The sequence below is a fragment of the Ornithodoros turicata genome, unplaced genomic scaffold (assembly GCF_037126465.1).
Source record: "Ornithodoros turicata isolate Travis unplaced genomic scaffold, ASM3712646v1 ctg00001284.1, whole genome shotgun sequence".
Lineage (NCBI taxonomy): Eukaryota > Metazoa > Arthropoda > Arachnida > Ixodida > Argasidae > Ornithodoros > Ornithodoros turicata.
Genome location: NW_026999533.1, coordinates 1 through 24,700, shown reverse-complemented (window position 1 = coordinate 24,700; position 24,700 = coordinate 1). Strand labels below are relative to the sequence as shown.

The 24,700-nt window shown below is 43.0% G+C and overlaps 2 pseudogenes; both read left to right on the top strand.

Moving 5' to 3' along the window:
• Positions 1 to 23,645: 23,645 nt before the first annotated feature.
• Positions 23,646 to 23,759, top strand: LOC135376766 (5S ribosomal RNA; annotated as a pseudogene).
• Positions 23,760 to 24,563: 804 nt separating this feature from the next.
• On the top strand, positions 24,564 to 24,677 carry LOC135376765 (5S ribosomal RNA; annotated as a pseudogene).
• The last annotated feature ends 23 nt before the right edge of the window (positions 24,678 to 24,700 follow it).

Here is a 24,700-nt window from a genome sequence, read left to right as displayed (position 1 = left end):
GCAATCTTCTTAGATTTAATTAATTTGTTGTTTGTTTTTGGGCAGGGGGTCCCACATTTTTCATGGGTTTCACGTAACATTTGCGTAGTCAAGAATTGGTCTAACTAAGCTCCGATATGCTGTCAAGCGGATTTCCTGGGCAGATATAGTATACAGGCTGTCTTTTTCTTGGAATGAGACAACGAAATGATATGTGCATGGCGGCCACGTTAATGAGACGTTGAAGCTGTAATGTCCTGCCTAAATATAGATTTTTTCTTCTCTCTACTTTTAGATTATTTCTCAATCTAAGTCATAGTCAGTAAGCTCTTCTTTTTTCACGATTCCGCGAAATTGTGAGTCTGCCACGGAAAATGGGGTGCTGCACAGAATTTCACGGAATTGTGCACTTCTTGGGAAGTTCAATGAGAAATGAATGGACATTCATAACATTATGACATTTCTAGTCATTGTAATTTTATAAAATTGTTCCAACAGTAGAGGATTGACTGCGGCCTTCCTGAACCGATTTTTTAAAATATTTCTGGACACATTTGCGATCTGTTTCTAAAGCGGGCATCACCCTGCACACATATGCACCGTGGGAAGCCACCCTAATGGGACCACTTGCAGCATGTTCAGTTATATTTGCAAGCAATGGCTTAGCAGTACTAATTTTTGTACATGTACTTGTTTAGCGGTAATGAAGTATGAGTTTAAAATGCTCTGATAGTGCGTGATGCGAACCAGTTCTCTAATAGCAAAAGCTTACTTATCCTGCCCATGGAGCCCTGACAGAAAGAGCACCATCTGGGATATCAGGAAAGAGCATCACGTGCATGCTTTATCTGCCCCGACAAGCTGATATGTACAATCAGGGTGCTTAAATGCTTGAAAGATGCTTGAACAAGCACTGCAGCCAGAGAAAAGAAGAGAATTACAGAATTTAGGGATTCCTGCCACAGAATAGACTCGCCACAGCAGAAAATGAAGGGACTTAACAATCAGCAACCAAGGTTTTTCTCAACATTTATACAGCTAAAGCAAACACTCATTTTATATTAAATGTCCAGACATTATTTAACGTAATACACTTTCTTTTTGAGAGCTGTTCTAAACTCAAATTTTCCATCAGGCAGTGTGATGTTGCTACAAATCCCATTCAAGTACTGAAATGAAAACATTGCCTGATACTTACTCCAAAAATGAATCCAGTAATTTGATTTCATTTTAATGTAACTCAATTAAATTTGTTCAACTGAACATCATTTGCTAAGTGAAGCTCAAAACTTTTCTACAGAAACTAGAACAGCACATCAAATTAGCCCTAATTTACCACAGGTTACAATCAGCACAGCCAAAAATAAGACATAAAAATAATGCAAAGCTGCTCATAGCTGAAAGCAGTAATAGTGTGTACTTTGCACCACTACTCTGTAGCACTAAACACCCAAAGGCATGGTCCAAAACAGTAATTTTTCCACCACACCCACACACCACCAATGCCTGACGAACACCCCTCCAGATTTCTCTGGACATATACCCCTGGCACATGTCATCTCAAAACTTGATCTGCTGGCTCGCTTCTGACTTGCTCGTTGAGTTGCACATGCTTTTTTTTACTAGTCAGAAGGGCAATTTGGGTTTGCTGGCATGCTCATATAGCAACGTGCTCTTTAACAGGCCAGCTATTAAGTAGCAGTTAATGAAACAGTGGTGTTAGGCGAAGCTTCTGAGTGTTAATTCCACTTATGCCATTTTAAGTATTTACTAAAATAGCCATGCAACATGGTAGGAGTGTCGATTATTTCCCATAATATGCTGGAGCAGCATGTTTGCTCTAAACCGTGTTTCATCTCACATGATAAAAAATTTTTTACTTGGGACGTTGCCACTGACAATAATGCGACCACCAGTCCTGGTATCATCTGGGCGTTCATAAACAGTTTGTGATTACACCAAATTGAATTTTTTTACAACCGAACTCCAAAATTTCTGAAGTAGACATTACTTTCTAGTCACAGAAACAGAAAACACGTAGTAGTCTAACCGAAACCACCATTAACGACTCTTCTCACTCAACCACACTCGCAGTTCAGTGCAAAATGTCGCCCAGAGAATGAGGCCAGATCTGAGAACACCAAGTCGTACCTTCTTTTCATTCTTATGGTCCCCCAGCATGACAATGCCTGTAATCATTATTAACAGTCACATATAAACTTCACTTATGTGTAGATTGTTCTGTACGCCTTTATGCTGATGATGTTGTTGTGTACAGAGAAATCAGTGGTGTAGAGGACTGCGTTGCTTTACAGAACGACTTGGTCTCCCTTTCTGAATGGTGCAACCAATGGTTAATGGAAATTAATGTCTCTAAGACAAAATGTATGACTTTTTCCAGACGAAATATTAACATACCCAGCGATTATACTCTTAATGATGAAATTCTTGACAAAGTGACCATGTTTAGGTATCTTGGAGTTCTGATTTCCTGTGACCTTTCTTGGAGGGCACATATCGAATACGTTTGTAGTAACTCACTAAGGACACTGGGTTTCTTGCGTCGCACACTTTGTCTCGCTTGACCGGATGTCAAGCTAATCGCATATTATTCATTGATCCGGCCCAAACTGGAGTACGCGTCTATCATTTGGAACCCGTGGCAAAAATACCTAATTCAAAAACTAGAGTCCGTCCAAACGAAAGCCACTCGTTTTATTTTTAACCTTTATGATAGGGAAACCAGCATGACACAGTTTAAGAGAGACAAAGAAATTCCACTTTTAGAAAATAGGCGCAAGGTCCACAGACTAATAACAATGTATAAGCTTTACAACGCATCGTCTTCCTTTGTCACCCCTGCCCCCTTCTTCTCTGACCGCATTCACCACCAATACAGATTAGCTCTTCCCGTCTGCCATAGTGCCTGCAGTGGTAGTATTCTTGTGTTCTCACCCTTGACGCCCATTGTTTGTCATCGGTCACCTGTAACCTGCTGATATGCACATAGTTAAAACAAAGTATAGTTGTATTTCTTTGAATACAGTTGGTACAGCACATTGTTTTTTACATGTTCTTTGGAAAATATAAATAAAAAATTCTCTTCTCTGCAAGTCTCCTGTCAGCTCTACAGAGCAGCTTCGAATTTCACTAGAAGCCACATGTGAAACCTAGACCAAACTAGTGGTGAAGGTCCATATAGGTCATAGATAGATACTATTATTATTATTAGATCATAGGTCAGGCTTAGGTCCTGGTTGGTAGCAACGCATTTGAATCTTATTAAAAATGGGTGCAGGAGGTGACCAACATAACTAAATACACCAACTGACTCTCACAAATTTTGTGATGTTATACTTTTGAAACAACATTAATACGCTGCAGTGGTCTTTTCTCCTTTGTTCCTTCTAACCTAGAAATATTAGGTCTTTGGCATCACCAGCCTTAGTTGCTGAGCATGCAGTTATTTACGTTGAGCACTGCTGTTTCATATTTGTTTCTCTGGACAAGCAAGCCCGCTTCCCCATTTTGATAAGAGTCTTTCAGCTTTGACAGGGCTATTGTGGACAAGGGAAACATTTGGAGTATTGTGTATTTTGCTATGAAGGCAGAGGACACCATCAACCATTTCCACCAAGGTTATTAAATTTGTGATAAAGTACATATACCTTTTGTCACTGACTAATTTGGTGGCAAAGTTACTTGAGTGGCAGTTGTGCAATTTTAAGCACATGTTTAAAAAAATAGGATATGGGAAGTGCTGACTGGTTGAACATGTGGAGTACCCAATATAATAATTAGGGGTTTACGTCACGAGACAACTGAGTGTGGAATACACAGCACAGTGTAATGTTCCTTATTCTAGCAATGTTAGCATGGTTCAAGAAGTGGGAAATGTTGCACTACCCTTAATAACATCTGTTGGGCCCAGCAAACAGGATACACATACCCTGATCTGAAGACACTATGCCTAACTCAAAAGCAATATGAGATCGACCCGTACGTGTTTATTTGCTAAACTATTATGAATGAAATATGGCCTTTGTGCACACTGAAGTAAACATGCAAAAAATACGTATAAGGGCTCTCGACCTACATGCCGCGATGCGCTCTACGAGATAAACAACACACTACAAAACTACATCCAACACTTTTTGTGCGGGGCAACTTTAATCAGCGCTTTCATATAACCGACGAATGGTTCAACGAATGCAGTTCGAGTGGTCACGATACATTCCTACGTCGTTCATTGCAGTCGCGCTATGATGCTGCACAATATATGTATCTCGTGTAACAAGCCTGGCAACCGCACGATGTGCATGGGCAAAAATACGGCCTTTTTTCTTTGAAGACCAGTCATCTGCAGGTATATGCTCAAACGATCACCAAGTCTCACGTTGTTGCTCAATCGCTCCCATTCCTGCACTTGTAGTAAAAGCAGCAAACGGGTTGACGTGAATGGCAGCTGAACGGTTGAACTGCGAAGTTCTCGAGCACATAATCACAATTTCACGCCGAAAATGATGTTGAGGTGAGTTCGCGGTTGTTGTTTCCATCGTTCAATAGTTCTCGGGATTACCTGGGACGAAACGCTCATCGTAGCCGGCGGCCATAACTGGATTTCCTCGCAAACGGGAGAAGACGCCAGGGAAGTCAGAGAAAGCCTCAGCTTTCATCCAATCAGACGCACGATTCTCTATCTACGTAGATGGAGCAGGTTTATCCCATCTACGTCACAAAAATGGCTGCGCCCATGGCTTGTTTTGGTTTCTTTGATGAATTAATATTCGTAATAGGAAGACAAAATTGAGAAACGAAGGTGCGTTTCGGGGGCAGTTGGATGTGCTCGTTCTGAATATCACAACCGCTTCAACACATCGGGAAATCGGCGTAGCTGACCTTTAAATGGAAACGCACAGGTTAGTTCTTACAGATGGTTTTGTGATGCACACCGTTGCATGAACAGAAAAAAGCTCAACCTTGTTCCGGTTTCATAGCGTCGCAATTCCTGACCGAATGAGTTGACGTGGGAGTGATTGAGCAGTTCTACCCAGCTACTGCATTGACTTCCTCTTTCATGCTGCCTTATGGCATGAACATCGCACAGAACCCCTATACGTTTGGCAGGAAAAATTTCCCTAAAATTTTGCAGGAAAGGAGACAGCAATTTGCCAATCACGCGTACATCAGCAAAAACATGGAGCAGCGTATCACGTCAATTTTACCAAACAGAAATTTGACACAATCACCACACTGCAACCAGTATGCAACTACAGTACAGAAACAGATGACATACTTAGCATAATACACCTTTAGCATGATAGCTGTGAGCTGAAGTGATTGGAACTTTTCCTTTGACCCTGTCCCAGTCCAATTAAAGCACACAGCGACTTCGTCTGACAAGAGATGGTGAGAATCCGTCGTACTCTGTCACCAGTGTTATTGCCTCCCAGTGTTGCCATGAACTTGTGCTGCGAGGCAAATATGTGATTGCATCATTCCAGAAATATCTGTCTGGAAATGCTGAAGCAGTCAAACTGAGGCCCAATTATTAAACAGTGTGAGAGGAAGCAGGCTACAAGTAGGGTTCCTCATAATTGGCAAGCATGTTTGTTGAGAACTGGAGGAAATGTTGTTTGTTTTCACCTCTCCTATTTTTTTCTGCACAGTGACAAGGACAACAGCTTTTGGCAAACCCTTTCTGAACTGCAGTAAGAGTAGCAAAAACAACAGCAGGTCAACACTGTTCAAAGATTTTCTAGAGAATAGCAGGTAATGCTCGTGATATGTCGTCCATGCTTTAGGAGGGAAATTAGCCCAAGGTAAAAATGAGCGAGGGCATGAAACGTATTATCAACTGGGCAGTACTTAAGACAAGGCAAACGTTGCATACAGCAGTGCTTCTCATTAGCAATGGCGAATGGTGTTGGCAGTTTAATCAATAGTAGACCTAACTGACATGTAGCACAGATAGTCAGCTTTTCTGTGTGAACATGGTTCCTATATACTACATGCTTACTGAGCCAGTTCTTTACAGTAAATTATACTAGAGTTGTGCAAACAGTGAGATTCTCAAATATGAATAGCAAACAAGCACCTAAAAAACTTTCTCTGGATATTGAACATCACGCTCCAACAAAACTATTGCAGCCTTGACACTGAATAGTCAGGCCCACTAACATATGGACACTGCAGATATGGTACTCATGCTTGTCAAAGGGGCAGGCACGTAATAATAAAACTAATTAGGGCCCTTTTCTGGGGATATTTTTATGGGAATCAAGGCTAAAAACCAGAATACAAGATACAAATGGGCGATTGAACTTAAATTTGCCTCATTTGGTAAAAAGAGAGAGAGAAAAAAATCAACCTCATGGCCTACTAGACGTCGTTTCTTAAATTGGGCTTCACGCAGTGCTTGGTACCATGCAGTGAAGCCGACTTGTGGTATTGCGGGATGCTGTCAAAGTCCAATTTCAAGTGGAAATCATGCTACGAACGTGACAAATGGGATATTTTTGCAAATTTTATCTACGTGTACAGCTGGCTTTTGGTGCCTTTGCAAGGATGGTACAGAAATCACACGTGTTCATAATGCAGCATGACAACGAAAAAGACAAGCTGTGCCAATCTCTGTTTAGTGCACGCACACATACTGAAAGATTAAAAAATAAATATAACAATAAATGGGGCTGCGGCAAGTACAGAGGTGCAGAAAGGAATGACCTAACTGGTATCTCTGGTACCCAAACTGGCAAGGAAAGCAGAAACAGTGGAAGCGTCTACAACGTTATCATCAAGATTATTCCACTTAATTATGATCCTTGGAATAAAAAAGGATGCTTGAACGTAAGATTTCTCTGCACATAGCGCGTAAATAACTCAGAATTTATTGTGCGGAGTTCTCGAGGACAACGTGCACCCGTTGTTGATCCTCGCAGAATTGTTGACAAATTCATAGAAGAGTCATGATTGTGATTATGCCTTATAGAAAGCTTCGAAAGCGAAGCTCCCACATAGAGATCATCTAAGCACTCGGTACTCCAATAGCAATTGAAATTAAAGCGTAAACCTTTCCACTGTACTGCAATCTTCTTAGATTTAATTAATTTGTTGTTTGTTTTTGGGCAGGGGGTCCCACATTTTTCATGGGTTTCACGTAACATTTGCGTAGTCAAGAATTGGTCTAACTAAGCTCCGATATGCTGTCAAGCGGATTTCCTGGGCAGATATAGTATACAGGCTGTCTTTTTCTTGGAATGAGACAACGAAATGATATGTGCATGGCGGCCACGTTAATGAGACGTTGAAGCTGTAATGTCCTGCCTAAATATAGATTTTTTCTTCTCTCTACTTTTAGATTATTTCTCAATCTAAGTCATAGTCAGTAAGCTCTTCTTTTTTCACGATTCCGCGAAATTGTGAGTCTGCCACGGAAAATGGGATGCTGCACAGAATTTCACGGAATTGTGCACTTCTTGGGAAGTTCAATGAGAAATGAATGGACATTCATAACATTATGACATTTCTAGTCATTGTAATTTTATAAAATTGTTCCAACAGTAGAGGATTGACTGCGGCCTTCCTGAACCGATTTTTTAAAATATTTCTGGACACATTTGCGATCTGTTTCTAAAGCGGGCATCACCCTGCACACATATGCACCGTGGGAAGCCACCCTAATGGGACCACTTGCAGCATGTTCAGTTATATTTGCAAGCAATGGCTTAGCAGTACTAATTTTTGTACATGTACTTGTTTAGCGGTAATGAAGTATGAGTTTAAAATGCTCTGATAGTGCGTGATGCGAACCAGTTCTCTAATAGCAAAAGCTTACTTATCCTGCCCATGGAGCCCTGACAGAAAGAGCACCATCTGGGATATCAGGAAAGAGCATCACGTGCATGCTTTATCTGCCCCGACAAGCTGATATGTACAATCAGGGTGCTTAAATGCTTGAAAGATGCTTGAACAAGCACTGCAGCCAGAGAAAAGAAGAGAATTACAGAATTTAGGGATTCCTGCCACAGAATAGACTCGCCACAGCAGAAAATGAAGGGACTTAACAATCAGCAACCAAGGTTTTTCTCAACATTTATACAGCTAAAGCAAACACTCATTTTATATTAAATGTCCAGACATTATTTAACGTAATACACTTTCTTTTTGAGAGCTGTTCTAAACTCAAATTTTCCATCAGGCAGTGTGATGTTGCTACAAATCCCATTCAAGTACTGAAATGAAAACATTGCCTGATACTTACTCCAAAAATGAATCCAGTAATTTGATTTCATTTTAATGTAACTCAATTAAATTTGTTCAACTGAACATCATTTGCTAAGTGAAGCTCAAAACTTTTCTACAGAAACTAGAACAGCACATCAAATTAGCCCTAATTTACCACAGGTTACAATCAGCACAGCCAAAAATAAGACATAAAAATAATGCAAAGCTGCTCATAGCTGAAAGCAGTAATAGTGTGTACTTTGCACCACTACTCTGTAGCACTAAACACCCAAAGGCATGGTCCAAAACAGTAATTTTTCCACCACACCCACACACCACCAATGCCTGACGAACACCCCTCCAGATTTCTCTGGACATATACCCCTGGCACATGTCATCTCAAAACTTGATCTGCTGGCTCGCTTCTGACTTGCTCGTTGAGTTGCACATGCTTTTTTTTACTAGTCAGAAGGGCAATTTGGGTTTGCTGGCATGCTCATATAGCAACGTGCTCTTTAACAGGCCAGCTATTAAGTAGCAGTTAATGAAACAGTGGTGTTAGGCGAAGCTTCTGAGTGTTAATTCCACTTATGCCATTTTAAGTATTTACTAAAATAGCCATGCAACATGGTAGGAGTGTCGATTATTTCCCATAATATGCTGGAGCAGCATGTTTGCTCTAAACCGTGTTTCATCTCACATGATAAAAAATTTTTTACTTGGGACGTTGCCACTGACAATAATGCGACCACCAGTCCTGGTATCATCTGGGCGTTCATAAACAGTTTGTGATTGCACCAAATTGAATTTTTTTACAACCGAACTCCAAAATTTCTGAAGTAGACATTACTTTCTAGTCACAGAAACAGAAAACACGTAGTAGTCTAACCGAAACCACCATTAACGACTCTTCTCACTCAACCACACTCGCAGTTCAGTGCAAAATGTCGCCCAGAGAATGAGGCCAGATCTGAGAACACCAAGTCGTACCTTCTTTTCATTCTTATGGTCCCCCAGCATGACAATGCCTGTAATCATTATTAACAGTCACATATAAACTTCACTTATGTGTAGATTGTTCTGTACGCCTTTATGCTGATGATGTTGTTGTGTACAGAGAAATCAGTGGTGTAGAGGACTGCGTTGCTTTACAGAACGACTTGGTCTCCCTTTCTGAATGGTGCAACCAATGGTTAATGGAAATTAATGTCTCTAAGACAAAATGTATGACTTTTTCCAGACGAAATATTAACATACCCAGCGATTATACTCTTAATGATGAAATTCTTGACAAAGTGACCATGTTTAGGTATCTTGGAGTTCTGATTTCCTGTGACCTTTCTTGGAGGGCACATATCGAATACGTTTGTAGTAACTCACTAAGGACACTGGGTTTCTTGCGTCGCACACTTTGTCTCGCTTGACCGGATGTCAAGCTAATCGCATATTATTCATTGATCCGGCCCAAACTGGAGTACGCGTCTATCATTTGGAACCCGTGGCAAAAATACCTAATTCAAAAACTAGAGTCCGTCCAAACGAAAGCCACTCGTTTTATTTTTAACCTTTATGATAGGGAAACCAGCATGACACAGTTTAAGAGAGACAAAGAAATTCCACTTTTAGAAAATAGGCGCAAGGTCCACAGACTAATAACAATGTATAAGCTTTACAACGCATCGTCTTCCTTTGTCACCCCTGCCCCCTTCTTCTCTGACCGCATTCACCACCAATACAGATTAGCTCTTCCCGTCTGCCATAGTGAGTATTATGGAAATTCTCCTTTGATATTATCTTTGCGCGACTGGAACTCTTTGCCACCTGATTTTCTATTGCCAATCAATGTAAGTGCTTTTGAAAGGTTGTGCATTGAGTTGTACCTATTTTGAGGTATATAGTGTTTGTATATATTGTCTCCCCCCTTATGTAATGCCTTAGGGCCCTTTAGGTATTGAAATGAAATGAAATAAGCCCGAGAAAAGGAACCTGTCGTATTTTGTGCTATGTCCCCTTCATGCCACGTATTTGTTCGGCAACGTTAGGCACCAAAGGGTGGAACTGCCTAAACACCATGTTACACTTATTTATCTAAATTACTTCAGGCAATTCGAGAATGCATTGCATGGTGAAAAAACCCGAGACTAGGTGACAAAAAAGGGACAAACACAGACGAGGTTTCACACATAGAAAATCCGTTCTATTCACGCACACAGTTTGAATTCAAGTGGGAGAGCAGGGACGTAACAGTATCCCCAAAGCAGGACCGAAGGTCACTGACCGCTTGCTGACACAATTCCCATCAGACTTCCCCCCATTTTCTATCTTACGCAAAAGCTGCCTTGGGAACGAGAGTAGTGCTGGCGTGATTCTTAATAACTTTGCCATGAAATTAGTTGAGAAAGTAACCACTAGGGGGGCTGCAGATGCTTAACTTTATAGAAGAGGAAAAAGCATTTTGAGTCAGTTCTGTGCCTGGTGGGAAACAGTCACATCATTCTGTGCAGGGTGTCGAACCGAAACGTTTTTCGTTCCGGTTTTCGTTCCGGTTACATCACAAACGATCCGGTACCGGTTCTGCTCCGGAGCAAAAAAATAACGGTTCATACCGGTTTTTAACCGGTTCCGCTTCTGCTGGAAATATTCATCCCCCCCAAAAAAAAAATCAATGTTACAAAATGTAAACACGTTTATTCTGCATACATGGTATTTAATATTAATAGACAGCTGTGAAATTGGTAGCTCCTGGTCCCTGTAGGTTACTGTCTGTTAAATGGCTTTCTCCTTTCTTGAAGCACGTGCTACAAACGGACTTGTTTGTCGTGATGTCATACGTAAAGTACTTTCTTGCTGGATTGGAGCGATCGCGTCCCATCCGAATGTCTGTTACTACTGTCTAGCCAGCAAGCACCACCGCACGAGTAGGACGCAAATCGAGGAACACCTTCACTCACAAACGCGTTCGACGGCTCCGTTTTATTTTCTTCGTGTCCTGTCCACAAAAGAGTTGCCACTTCGCACGGGCTTGCCCTCGCGTATACGTAAATGTATTCAACTTAGCTGCTCTCAAACAAGGGACGCGTTGCGCGACATTACCGATAAAGAAGCTGTTATGCAGCCCCCTTGGGTCGCTGTTGAGTTGAGGAGTGTTTGCGGGGATCAAATTAAAACGAACACTACGGCACATTGCTAGAGAGTCACATTTACCTCTAAGTCTGTGTGCGTGCGCGAATGATAAACTATTACAAAGGGAGCCTAAGGGTCATAGTATACCGACATACATTCCACCGTAACCGTAACCCTCGTATAGTATCCATGACATGACTTCAGAGCACACGACGTCTGTTTCATTCGCCTATCCGTAGTCCAAACCGGCGAAGTTTTTTCTTGAACCGAAAAGCGTTAAATATATTTTTCGGTTTCCCTCCTGAGCGAAAAAAACGTATACGGTTTCGATTCCGTTCCGGTTCGCACCAAAATAGCGGTTTTTTTCGGTTTTCGATTCCGGTTTTCGGTTCGCTCCGACACCCTGATTCTGTGCTCCCCGTCACTCCTGTTGTGGTGGACTGATTTGTTGTGTAACTAATTCTTTCACACGTGATTTTGTGACTTTGTCCCCCCTTTTTTATGATTTTCATGCTCGTGCACGTCGGGCGCTGGTTGCTGTTGTCCGGTCATCCACGCCATTTTCTATCTTCTTCTACCTTGAGAATCGGAGTAGCGCTTGCGTGATTTTTAATATTTTTTTTTCATGAAAGTAGTTGAGAAAGTAACCGCTAGGGCAGTGCAGTGCAGATGCGCGACTTTATAGAGGAGAAAAAGCATTATGATTCAGTTGTGTGCCTGGCTGTCGGATGGAGCAGTCACATCGTTCTCTGCTCCCCGTGACTGCCGTTGTGGTGGGCTGTTTTGCTTCTGTGCCTGACTCTTTTTGTTGATAGCTATTGATGGTTAGCATCTTTACCCTTGCTTTCACAGCCTCTGTGTATGAGTGTTTTGCTGCTTGCATGTCCAGAGTTGTACTAACCTGCCCAGACATGCCATGATGATGACACAGCTGACGTCACAGGAGGTCCAGATCTTGTGGTTACAGCTGAAGATGCTTTGCAACCTGCCTCTGTGCTCAGTCGCACAGCAGCGGCTGCTGCCGTTCCGGACCGCTTTCTTCAAGATGACGTCGTTGATCTTCAACTAAACTCCTTCTCTCCACTCTACTTCTATCTATTTTTTCTTTTTTATGGACACAGGTTGCCGCCAACGCAAAGGGTGGTCGGAACACGAGTTAGATGCTCTCCAATTAGTGTGATGACTCACTGGGTAATGCTGATTACTGTGGGGGGTCCCAGTTAGCTCTAATTGGTAATAAAACGTGTCCAGAAGCCTTGTAGCATTGGCGGCAGGCTGTGTCCAGTACTTACTACTAGCACGTTTTTAGCCCTCCGAGTCTATCAATTTATTTTTTATATTTCAGAATGACTTTAGAAAACAGAACGCAGGCGAAACTAACGCAGTGGAATTCGTTCATGACATTTAAAACTGTGTTTATTCCAGGGTCCACATAAATGCAATACCTTTTATGTAGCGCTTTATACACGGAACTTTTTCAAATTCGGCCCGCTTTTAGGGGTGCGCGTTGTACACGACTGCGCGTTATACACTGGAAGATGCGGTGCTTACCCCTCCGGTATGTTACACCACAGTGGTGTATTAAACGTGTGATAAATAAATAATTATACTGCGAAGTAAATTATTTACAAGGCTCATTATTCCAGTTCACTTTATAGTACTGCCCCTTAGGATAAAGCTCCGCACTAATCATCATTCAAACAAAGTTGTTGTCTTACGAAGCTCACTACATTGCAGAAATAATTATCATTGCCTAATATTTGGGGGTACCACTCTTGCAGTCACATAAAGCACTAAAGGGCCTGTTTGAAAAATAAAAGCAATCGTAGATATGATCTTTCCAACATGCCACAGAGTACGCACCAGGTAGCTCCATTTCAAAAGCCTGCAAATACTCAAAGCAATCATTAACCAAATTAGATATTTGCCTTTGCTAGGGCAACTGAGAAGAAAGGCTGTTACAACCCGCTGGCACAAAAAACACGCAGATTAATATGCAATTTCCACGCAGAGAGCTCTGGCTTTTCTAGACTACTAGAATATAGTTCACAAGCGCAGACTGCCCGGGGGCTTAGGGGGACGGGCCCCCAAATATTTTCTGGGGGCCAGGCCCCCTGGATTGGTGAGGCACCCAAACTTGACGCGCTCTATCACCAAACTGCACTACAAAAAAGAAAGCGCACGTCGCGATAGCAAGCAGAAACCCAGTTTGACACTTTAACAAAACCTTTATTTTTTTTTAACAAATCTCCACTTCATGTCATATTGCGTCTCCAAAGGATCGACCTCTTTCCACTTTCCTTCATGTCACTGCATGAACTCTTGCTCGCATTCTGTCAATGACAAGAAATACATAGAAAATTGTGAGCGATGAGTCGGATTCTTGCGACATAAATGCGTTAGCATTAGTTTCCTCCTTTTTTGCCCCATTACAATGATTCCGTCTTGCGCGAGATCTAAGGCCTCACACATCTAAAGCCCAGTGGAAATGAAAACAGTGCTTACCTAGAGATGCTCAAGTTTTAGAAGACCCCCAACAGATGTGGCCGTAATACACGACTACCCTATTGAACGAAGCAGATTTAATATGAGCCATTGTTTATTGCTCTTTCTTTATTGCACTTATTCTTCTTCATTGCTCCTACTACCAACCTTCCCGAACCACATTCTCCGAGTCTCTTCGTCAGCTGGACTCTCGCCTTTTCTCCCTATCGAAATTGCTTGGCCCCTGGCCTAATCCAGCCGAGCAACGCTCTGCGCTCAAAGCTCTTCTGACATTTCTGGACACCATAGGACTTCGATCGTTACTGTGAAGGGGCTCGATATTTTATTCCCCACATTCCCACCAGCAATGGGGTAGAGTATCGTCTGTGGCGATGGACCTCCCCGCTCTCCAAAGCCAAAAATAAAGTTGTTGTTTGGTGTCTGTTGAGCAATGGTTCTTTGCAAATCAGTTTCTACGGGAAATTTCTAATATGAAAATCGCCATGGTCATCTAACAAATAAATGCTGTTGTTCCTTGCTTAATAGATGTTATGATTATCGTTATTTTTTGTTGTTACAGATGACTTCTTACCGGCAGTACTTCTCGTATAGTCGATGCTCGATTTATATTTGGTATTTAAATACCCACATTGATAAACGTTGCATTGATAAACGTTACCTGTAGATGCCTTTCAACATGGGTGACACCGCTCTAGACGGCTTCTCTTGTGACTTAATAGTGCAGCATCACATGCTTTCTGTTTTACTGTTACGTTATGCTATTTGCGTTCCCTTCTTAGATAATAGCAAGCTGCAATAGCATGAAAGCCAATGGATAACAAAAGACATCTTTTTGATACATTAATATTTTCAATTTTCTCTACGAACCTGGTAATTTATGGCACATGGGACACCCGTACAAGAGTGCTGCAACTCGCAACAACTGTTACTCACAACACATGAGCACCGCGCAGTGTCAAGCAGCGGCTTCCGAATGTACATAATTTAATACCACTGTACAATCTTAATAGTAGGTTGTACAGACTGTAGACGCGGTGAAACCACCCAAGCAGACGTGATGTACTGGAAGTCGAGTGCAATGGGGGTCGACGGTATGTGTCTTATCAACTTTATTTAGTTTCACGAGTCTGTTCAAAGCCTTCCACCTACCCCTCCACCCCTGTTGCACTTGACTTTCAGTACATTGTGCTGCCTGGGCAGACACTGAAGTTACTTTATTGTCGAGAATTGCAGAGGGAAAAACACAGAGAGAGAGGGTACACTTTGAAGCTCGCGAACGATGTATGCCCCGGCTGATAAGATGCGAGCACTATCGCCTATCTGTTACACATACTTTGTAAAAGTTTGATGATACAGATGTGCAAGGAAAAAGTCTCAAGAGCGGAACATGTGCAGCCATGCCGTGTATAGGATATTTATCAGTCGTCATTCCATATTTGTTCATTTGTTTACCATGTCCAGCACATGACACCCAATGGGCATAACCTTTCACCTGTCTGATGTGAGTGAAAGGGGTGACACTGATCTAATAGCTCAGAAATTTAGTAAAGTTTCTAATAATTTCAAGTGTACAAATATAAGATGTGTATTTACTCTAAGGTCTACGATTGGGAGAATACAGTGAAGCTAGTGGGAAGCATTGCGATATGAGTGCATCACGCATTTTTGCATCTTAGCCACCTGCTTTTCATCTCTGCAATCGTACATCTCGTCCCAGTCATACCATGTCAGGTGTGGTGACAGTTGTCATAGGTCATTTCACATGGTGCTTTGTGCCATCCCCAGTTTTCTTCAAGAGTATAGTAGTATTGTACCACGGATTCTAGTATCTGGATCACCATTTAATGGGCCATCGTCCCTGTGATGGAGCTGCCTGCAAGACACACTTACCTTCATGAGTACTCTGTGCAGCCTAAGCTGGTAATAACACTCATGATACTCTATAGGTAGGTTTTGTGGTTTCCGGTGCTTATTTTTTTAGAGAAACGTTGGAAAACAACGGTGGTTATTCCTTCACCTCGAAGCGGTGGCTTTCGATCGAAATATTTTAAACATCAAGACACTCGGTGAAAATCGGCTTGAAACGACACTGGCGCTAGCTATATGTACAGTAACAAAGCACTTTATTTTCAGGTTTTACAAGAGTTATAACGGCTATGGCCTGAATTTATTGTAATAGATGGCCAGGTGCATGTTAAGAGACTCGGCAGACATCGCACACCGCTCTTTTCGCCACAAAAATGTTAGGTGTGAGAACCTGCGTTCTACATTAGCACTTGATACCGCAAGTGCAGGCAAGTGTAAAGCTGCGGCCGATAGCACCGGCCACTGCTCCTTGTGCGCCGCCCAGAAGCCAGCAATAGAAAAGTCACTTGTTGGGGCACAGCCACCAAAAGATATTCACCCTGCTCTTCCTGGAGTTCTGGCACGTCACTGGATGACACGACACACTTAAAAGCATGAAGCTCAGCGGTACCGCCTACTTCGGACTTGTTTGTAGGATCAATAACCCTTACTTTGTAGCCTGCCTCGACTAATTCTCGTTATTTGCGCCGTGTACATTGGCCAAGTATGCCCTTCAAAGCATGGGGATATGACAACAACATGCGGTTGGGGTAATTAGCAGGCTTATCTAGTTGACTGCAAAACGAATTTACAGTAGGCCATGAGTCCTTCAACATTGTTAATGCGCATTGTGTAACGTCCTTAAAATATGACTGTCGTTGAACAAGAAAGCACACATACCTGTTTGCCTCATAATCCGCGCTTTATGGAACTAAGTGCCCCATCGCCAGCAGGCATTGCCTGCCGCCTGTAGCCCTCTCCCATTTTATGATTGTGTCGCCATGGGAGATGTTCGCCCCCACGCCAAGCTTCGCTTGACTTTCCCGTGTTTGGGGAAAGAGGGATGCTGGAAGTCAATTGACCTCGAGGTTGTGTTCGACCCTCACGGCCCCTCTGGGGAAGAAATTCAGTGCTTCGGCCCAGGCTTCCCATAGACGGGTGGTCCTTGAATGGCCCGTTCAGGACTATTCAGCTTAGTCGCCATCTCCCACGCTCATTGCTTTCTTCTTTTGTGTCCTCGCTTCTCATCTTTCTTTTTCACCTTCTTTGGTAGGGAGAGTCAATCTTCTGAGGTTCTTTCTCTGTTTTGAAACTTGCACTAGGCTATGGTTAACAGGTAGGCGTTAGCGTGGCGGGCACGTTCCCTTGGCTGGGCTCGATGGTGGGCGACACGCCTACTGCACTGAATCTTAACACTCCTTTTATGAGCTCATCGAGACCAAAAATCTCATCGGCGCCTGAAAAGAAGTCGCAGCGAGAGACAATTACTCGATATCACTCACCAGTCGCCAAAGCCTTGGTTCCTTAAGTTCCTGATTGCTCAGCCAAGTGACGAAAACACCTCCCTGTCCAAAGTATCACTATTTCTCGTGGTAAAAGCTCTTGAGCAAGTAATAGGCAGATCCTATCAAGCAAAGAAACTGAGTTACCGTGCAACCTTCAAACTTGCATCCACGGATCTCCGTGATAGGTCCACGGGACGTCTTTGCTGACGTGTTTGGGACCTAGGCGCTTTTTTAAGTAGGTAGTGCAGTTTTATGTATTGCACTGCTGCTGCTTGCACCAGAATGTTGAACAGAGCCTTTTTGTGCGAGCCCACTTTCACATTTCAGGTAGAAAGCAACAGTACAATAGCTCGCAATTAATATTTATCGAGTACGCTTAATACAAAATGTCACTTTCAACGGTATCCTATCACAGCTGGCTGGCTTGCTTGCATGTACATTTTTATATTTGTATTAGTACACTCTATTAAAAAAAATGTTGAAAATGGGTAGAAATGCCACACTCCTTCCCGACATACTTTTTATCTCCCCGTCGTAGGTCGGAGCACTGCATTTCTGCCCCCCCACTGACATGTCTCCCTTTTAGGGGTCAGTAATTTTTAGGGACTTAGCGAAGGATAATGGTGGAAGTGAACCGTTGCATGTGTTTAGGTGTATTTCGCTTCCCTCTCACTGCCTTTTCCCTCTTTCTCTTTCCTTTTTTGGGTATGTTGGGGGACACCGTCACTTTTGCCCTTCAGGAATCCGGACAAAACATGCAGCAATGTTAGGATGTAGTATATATAAAGAAAATTGAATACATTATTTCGATGTTAGTGTGTATCAATACCTTCATGCTAGGAAGGTAGAGCATGCCCTTTAGATCGAGGAGTTACAGCTCTTGCGTCTTAGGTAATATTTAGAAATGAATTTTTGTCATGATTATTATATTGAACTTTGATGCAGAAAAAGCGGGCCATTCTGAAGAAAGTCTATGTAGTGAATTCCTTGGACACGGTACTAGCAACGAAAAGTATAGAACAGTTAAACCGATACTATTTTCTTCACTATTGATGTATCTTTGCATACCGTCTGCAAGAAATATACATATTGTCTGCAAGAAAGGGAAAAGAAGCCATAAAAGCTGCAAAACTGGGCGCCACACACCACTTACAAAACACCTTCACCCATCCATTCGCCGACACGAACATACTGGGAGTATATTTGCTGTGTCATCGAACGCGTTTTGCCTGTGACTGCATTGCATCCATTATGGCTACCGAAAGACCGAGAGCACGTGCAGTAACAAAACATTTGGGGACGAACAACTTCGTCGTCTTCTAATGGGACGACTCTTATAGGTGCGATTACAAATTTTCGTCATCGTTGGCATAGCGAAAACATAGTCTCGCACCCTTTGGCTGTTTATCTCCGATCTGCACGTGACAGGAAGCGAGCAACTTCCTCTTCCTCGTCAAAAGGGTACCCTCTCCACTACGATAGCTTTGTGATTCGCGCTTACGACGCCGTCGTACGCGCGTCGCAGGATACGACGTCTTAGCGCATCTTAGCGTAACTTACGATCGCGTTTGTCAATCCGACCCCAGATGCTCCTGAAGCATCGCTCGCTAATCAGCGCGGCGTGTCGTGGATCTCAGCCTGTCGCTCGACGCCTCGCCGTCCGTTGTTACTGTTCCGCGTGGTCGCTTCAAAGATGATACGTGGCTATATAGGAGATGGAGTCCAGTGCAGACCATGATCTTCTTCAGGAGGATTTGCTCGCCGTGTCCCGATTGTATAACACTTGGTTCATGTCTCTCAACATGACGAAGTGCAAGGTCATGTCCCTCTCACGTTCCCCTTCAGATGTGTCTTCATCTTATCAGTTAGACACCTCCCAGCTGTTATGAGTTCCCACGTATAAATACCTTATGCCTCCATTTAGATTCAACAATGCGTTGGTCCCTGCATATTGATAAGATTGTGTCTTAGGCAAACAGGACCCCGGGATATCTTCGCCGCCATCTTGTACTTGCTCCGGCTGACATCAAACTCCTATCTTATCGAGCATTCGTACTACTCAAATTAGTAAACGCCTCTGCTTTTTGGTATCCACACAGTATTTGATACAAGCCCTGGAATCAGTTCAGAATAGGGCCGCACGCTTCATCACCTCCAATTACTCATTGCATTGTAGCGTCTCGGGATTAAAACAAGGCCTTGGCATGGGCCATCTCACATTCACGGTCTCCCGTCTGTGTCTTTTTCATAAGTATTCTATAAGAGAAACACTCGTGATCGCCTTTTTCCCCCTGCGGAATATGTCTCTTCACGTCACGAGCACGCTCACAAGATTAGAATCCCACAGTGCCATACTAATTCTTTCATGTACTCCTTCATTCCTAAAACAATTCGGGACTGGAATCATCTGCCGGAGTCGCTCGTTTTCATGCAAGACCCTGCCCGCTTTAAGGCTGCCATACCCAGACATTACATCTATATCTCATGATCCCTCCAGCGTCACTTTTCGCCACCTCTTCTTTCTTTTATTTTCTCACCTCGACCGTCTTTTCCTTTTGTATTCATCCAATGTCATTTCTAAGTGAGTACTGGGCATCTTTTCTGTTGTATATTGGTTGTTCATCTGTTGAAATATTTTTTTGCTGTTTATGTGTTGTTGTTATTATCATCATCATCATTATTATTATTATTATTAGCATGTTTGGCCTGCTTGTTGTTTTCCTTGTTTATATCTTGCCCCTCCGTTGTGTAATACCCCCTTGGGGGTCCTCAACGTATGGAAATAAATAAATAAAGACAACTCCGACGACAATTAGTGCACATTGCTCATGTGACAAGAATGAGTTGTGCCATTTTTCATAGCCTGGCATTGCATTTTTTTAGAAGTATTAGTTTTTCTTTTTTCTTTTTCTTTTTTTTTTGTGTGTGGCGGAAATTGTCTTAGGAATGGGAATGGAATGGTCTGGGTGCCCCCGTGCAGTTTTTGTTTCAAAGTGCTGGTTTCTGCCCTCGCACCCTTTGCAGCGCACCTGCACACGGTCTAGAGTGAAATAGCCTTATGTTTGTGCTTTTTCCGTGCTTGGTAATGTCAATCTCCTCTAGCGCTGCTGGACTTGCCAGCATGGTTACCGGTCGTTTTATTGAAGGAATTAACGGAATGGAATTGGAATGCTAAGCCATTCAAGGGGTCCGAACCGACCATACCTTTTCATTCCGAGGAATTTAAAGAAATTGAGTTGTCGCAAATCTCCATTCCTGTGAATGGAATAGTAACGGAATGGGAGACCGCATTCCGCAACCCTGGACGTGACATTTTGGGTGTCATCAATATGAGGTCAAGTGAGTGTAAGCACTGGTATTGCGTGTTTTAGTTAACCCCTAGGCCTTGACCAGTAAAGGTGCTAAACAATAATAAGGATAATATGCACATTTTAGATTAGATGACAAACCAGAAGGCTCCTAATGAGAGCCTACCAAGGTGACCAAGGTGAAGGTGGTGAGCTCCACCAAGCGCGATAATCCTGTTGACAGGTCATCACATGAGCATGAGAAATATGACCTGTTACTGTTCCCAAATAGATTATTTTTGGCACCGTGTTCTTCTGGGTTATCAATTCAATTTATGCAAAATTCCCAATAGTGAATTGTATACTGTCTAATTAACAGTTAAATGGAATTCAGCGATTGTATCGTTCGTGAAGCTTCTACGTTCATGAAAAAATTATATCAGACAGAAGGATGTACATATGGATTAATTTTAGTCCAGTGCTGATTACCAGTTTTGCCCCTTTTCCCATTACCATCATAGACATTGGCAAACTGTAGGAACTGCTAGACAAGTGCTTGTCATCGCAAGCCCCTTGTCAAATCCGCATTTTCCTTTTCGTAGGTACCCTAGACAAAACGCTGCATCAAATTGTTTCTTATAGGTCTACAGGAATTGTTTCTAGAAATGAAAATTGTCCGAAGGTAGTGTATTCGAATAATGGACATGCACTGACCAGCTTCATAGTGAGCTTCTTGTAATGATATATGCAATATTTTCACATAAAAAGGAGTCCGAACTGACAGCAGAAGAGATTCTGGTAATTTGAACAAAATAACTAGTGAGACACAGTACAACATACGAAAGCGCTCCCGGGTGTTTTATTATATATTTGCTGTTGAGAATTGAATAGCAGAAGGAAAACTGAGAGAAACCTAAGCAGCTCCGTACTTTGAAAACGTCCGAGTTTCTGCAGAAAAGAAAACGGATGACACAGCTGAGCAGAATTAATCTATGTGAAATGTGCGCAAAGGGGCATGCATGTTTACATCGTGTGTAGCAAAAGACCTGCTCTAAGTAGTGCAGTGAAAATCATGCTGAGAATATATGCAGACAAATCCGAAATTAAAGGCGCACGATCTACTGGCCAAAACAATTATATTCGACAGATCATAGACCATCATCTGTCATGGAATGAAGTACATCATTTCCAACTGTTCGTTTTAAATGTCAGGCGGAATATCGTGCGAAACCCACTTGAATTTCGTGCTGCGAAGCCATGGTAACGTCCTTTCTTCTGCTTTTCTTTTTGCTTAGTTATCTTCTGTTTTTACTTTGGTTCTTTCGTCGTCCCCGAGCTTCAGAACATTCTTACGCGAAAAGTTACTCGACCTCGCTTTTAATGACCGCCACTGTGAGACTGGGATCTTCCGCGGGCTCCAACCCCTGCAGCTGCTTTGCTCTCTGGAATTTTTCCTCTCTTTCTCCGGGACGCCTTCCAGGCGAATTCTGCGACATTTCTGCTCAAAAGCACCCATGACACATACTAACGGCCGTCTTCCTCCATGCTGGCTCCTTTCCTCTCTGTCCGTCTCTAATCATTTCTGCACCGCGCATAGATAGGTTTTGATTGAAATCGCTAATGCGATATGAACAATTAACAAATAATTTTTCATTTTCTTCTTTTACTCAGCATTATATCTTACAGATACTTTTCTTCGTCTGTAATGGGTGCAAGAGATTTCATGTTTTACTTTCTTACAAGGAATGGTACTCCAAAACCGTTGCAAGTCGAGGCAAAATACCTGTCACACTAAATACCTCCATCAATACCGAATCTATATCGTCATAGGATAAATTTTCATTGTTTTCCACCAATTTAAAATTTTGTCGTGGGACTTAGTCTCTCACTGCCCAACCCGGAAGTTAAAAGTGCTCAGAACCACCTGGTTGTGAACTGCAAGGTTTTTCCACAATAACCCGAAAGCGCTTAAAGATACGAAGAAGGATCCAGAGGAAGATCTTTTTAGAAATCTCATGACGCATCTTTTGATTGTGGTCTCAACTTTATTGGACAAGCTGGTGAATTTATGTGAATTTTTATAGCAGGAAACTTAGAAAAATGCTGAAAAATAGAAAATTGACCCCAGAATGAAGAGAAAGGTGTCAAAATGAAGAGGTCCCTTCGTACTTGCTTTGCATCAAAGAACCGTATCTCTCCCGGTTATGAGGAGCCTACAGGACGCTCGCAAAGTGAATGTACTTGTTGCTGATCCGTTTTCGAGAAAGTTTGTTAGAAAAATTTTGAGATACGGGTTTTTACCCCTGAGAATGAAAGTTGTATAACGTCGAGTGCTATCGAATGGCACGTGTCTCGAACGCGTAACACAAATTGTTGACTGTCCACAACGTATTTAAGCGCAAAAAAGAAAAATTCGTAGAAAATAAACGGTGCAGATTACGCCTAAAATAAAAAAGTGCTTTTTAGTTATTGCCCCAATAGTTCTGCTGACTGTATCATCACGCTATTTTCACCAGTGCTTTTTCCGAAATCTCGGTTTCAAAAAAGTCGATTTTCAGACTTCTCACTTTTGGCAAAAGTAAGACACCCCCGAAACTGGGAGGTCCGCGGTTCGAATCCGCGGGCCGGCTGTGCCGTCTGGGGTTTTTCCTGGGTTTCCCTCAGATGTGTAATAGGCGTATGCCGGCACAGTTCCCCTGAAGTCGGCCCATGGACGCAGCTATCAGCTATCTTCCACTTCACCCTTTCCTCCTCTCCACCATCTTTCCCTTCCCGAGAAACATGCCGCCTAATCAGGCAGGCAGACCTCTCGGGTTCCTCCCAACGACACTCCTCCTCATCCTCCATGTACTCGTTTTTACTGTTCTCTCTGTTTAATTAATTAATTTATTTATTTATTTAAAAAAAACGAGGACGCCTAGCTATATGTGTGCATGTGTGCCCCTTTAAACCCTTGCTGAGTCCCTTACCTACTCATCCCCTTTCTTGTCATTATTATTATTATTCCTTTGGTCAGCGGCAATTTGACATCTTCCGCGCTTTCGCCTCTGCGCTAAGCCGTGGCGCTCTCGCCGTCTTTCCCACGCTCCTCACTACCTGCTCCAACAGTTTGTTTGTTTATTTTTCCCTCCGTCCCACTACCTCCGAAAACCGCAACGTCGTACATGCTGAATACGCTGCATACCATGCTGAATACGCCGGTTCTCGTCCGATAACCGAAGCTAAGCAGCATTGGGCTCGGTCAGTACTTGGGAGGGAGACCACCTGGGAACACCGAGTGCTGATGGCATCCTTTTCTTTTTTTTTCTTTTTTTCCTAGTCATTCACTGTGTCCGCATGATTTTCGCACGTCCACGGCACGATTGCTCGCCGCGCCGACCAATCGGGGAGCAGCTCCAGGTCGCCAGAATGCCGGCGGCCGCGGCGCGTGATATGTTTATAGTTTATAGTATATATGTTTATATGATATTTCACCAGCTCCGGTGGCGCAGCGGTAACGCGTGCGCTTGGAGACTGGGAGGTCCGCGGTTCGAATCCGCGGGCCGGCTGTGCCGTCTGGGGTTTTTCCTGGGTTTCCCTCAGATGTGTAATAGGCGTATGCCGGCACAGTTCCCCTGAAGTCGGCCCATGGACGCAGCTATCAGCTATCTTCCACTTCACCCTTTCCTCCTCTCCACCATCTTTCCCTTCCCGAGAAACATGCCGCCTAATCAGGCAGGCAGACCTCTCGGGTTCCTCCCAACGACACTCCTCCTCATCCTCCATGTACTCGTTTTTACTGTTCTCTCTGTTTAATTAATTAATTTATTTATTTATTTAAAAAAAACGAGGACGCCTAGCTATATGTGTGCATGTGTGCCCCTTTAAACCCTTGCTGAGTCCCTTACCTACTCATCCCCTTTCTTGTCATTATTATTATTATTCCTTTGGTCAGCGGCAATTTGACATCTTCCGCGCTTTCGCCTCTGCGCTAAGCCGTGGCGCTCTCGCCGTCTTTCCCACGCTCCTCACTACCTGCTCCAACAGTTTGTTTGTTTATTTTTCCCTCCGTCCCACTACCTCCGAAAACCGCAACGTCGTACATGCTGAATACGCTGCATACCATGCTGAATACGCCGGTTCTCGTCCGATAACCGAAGCTAAGCAGCATTGGGCTCGGTCAGTACTTGGGAGGGAGACCACCTGGGAACACCGAGTGCTGATGGCATCCTTTTCTTTTTTTTCTTTTTT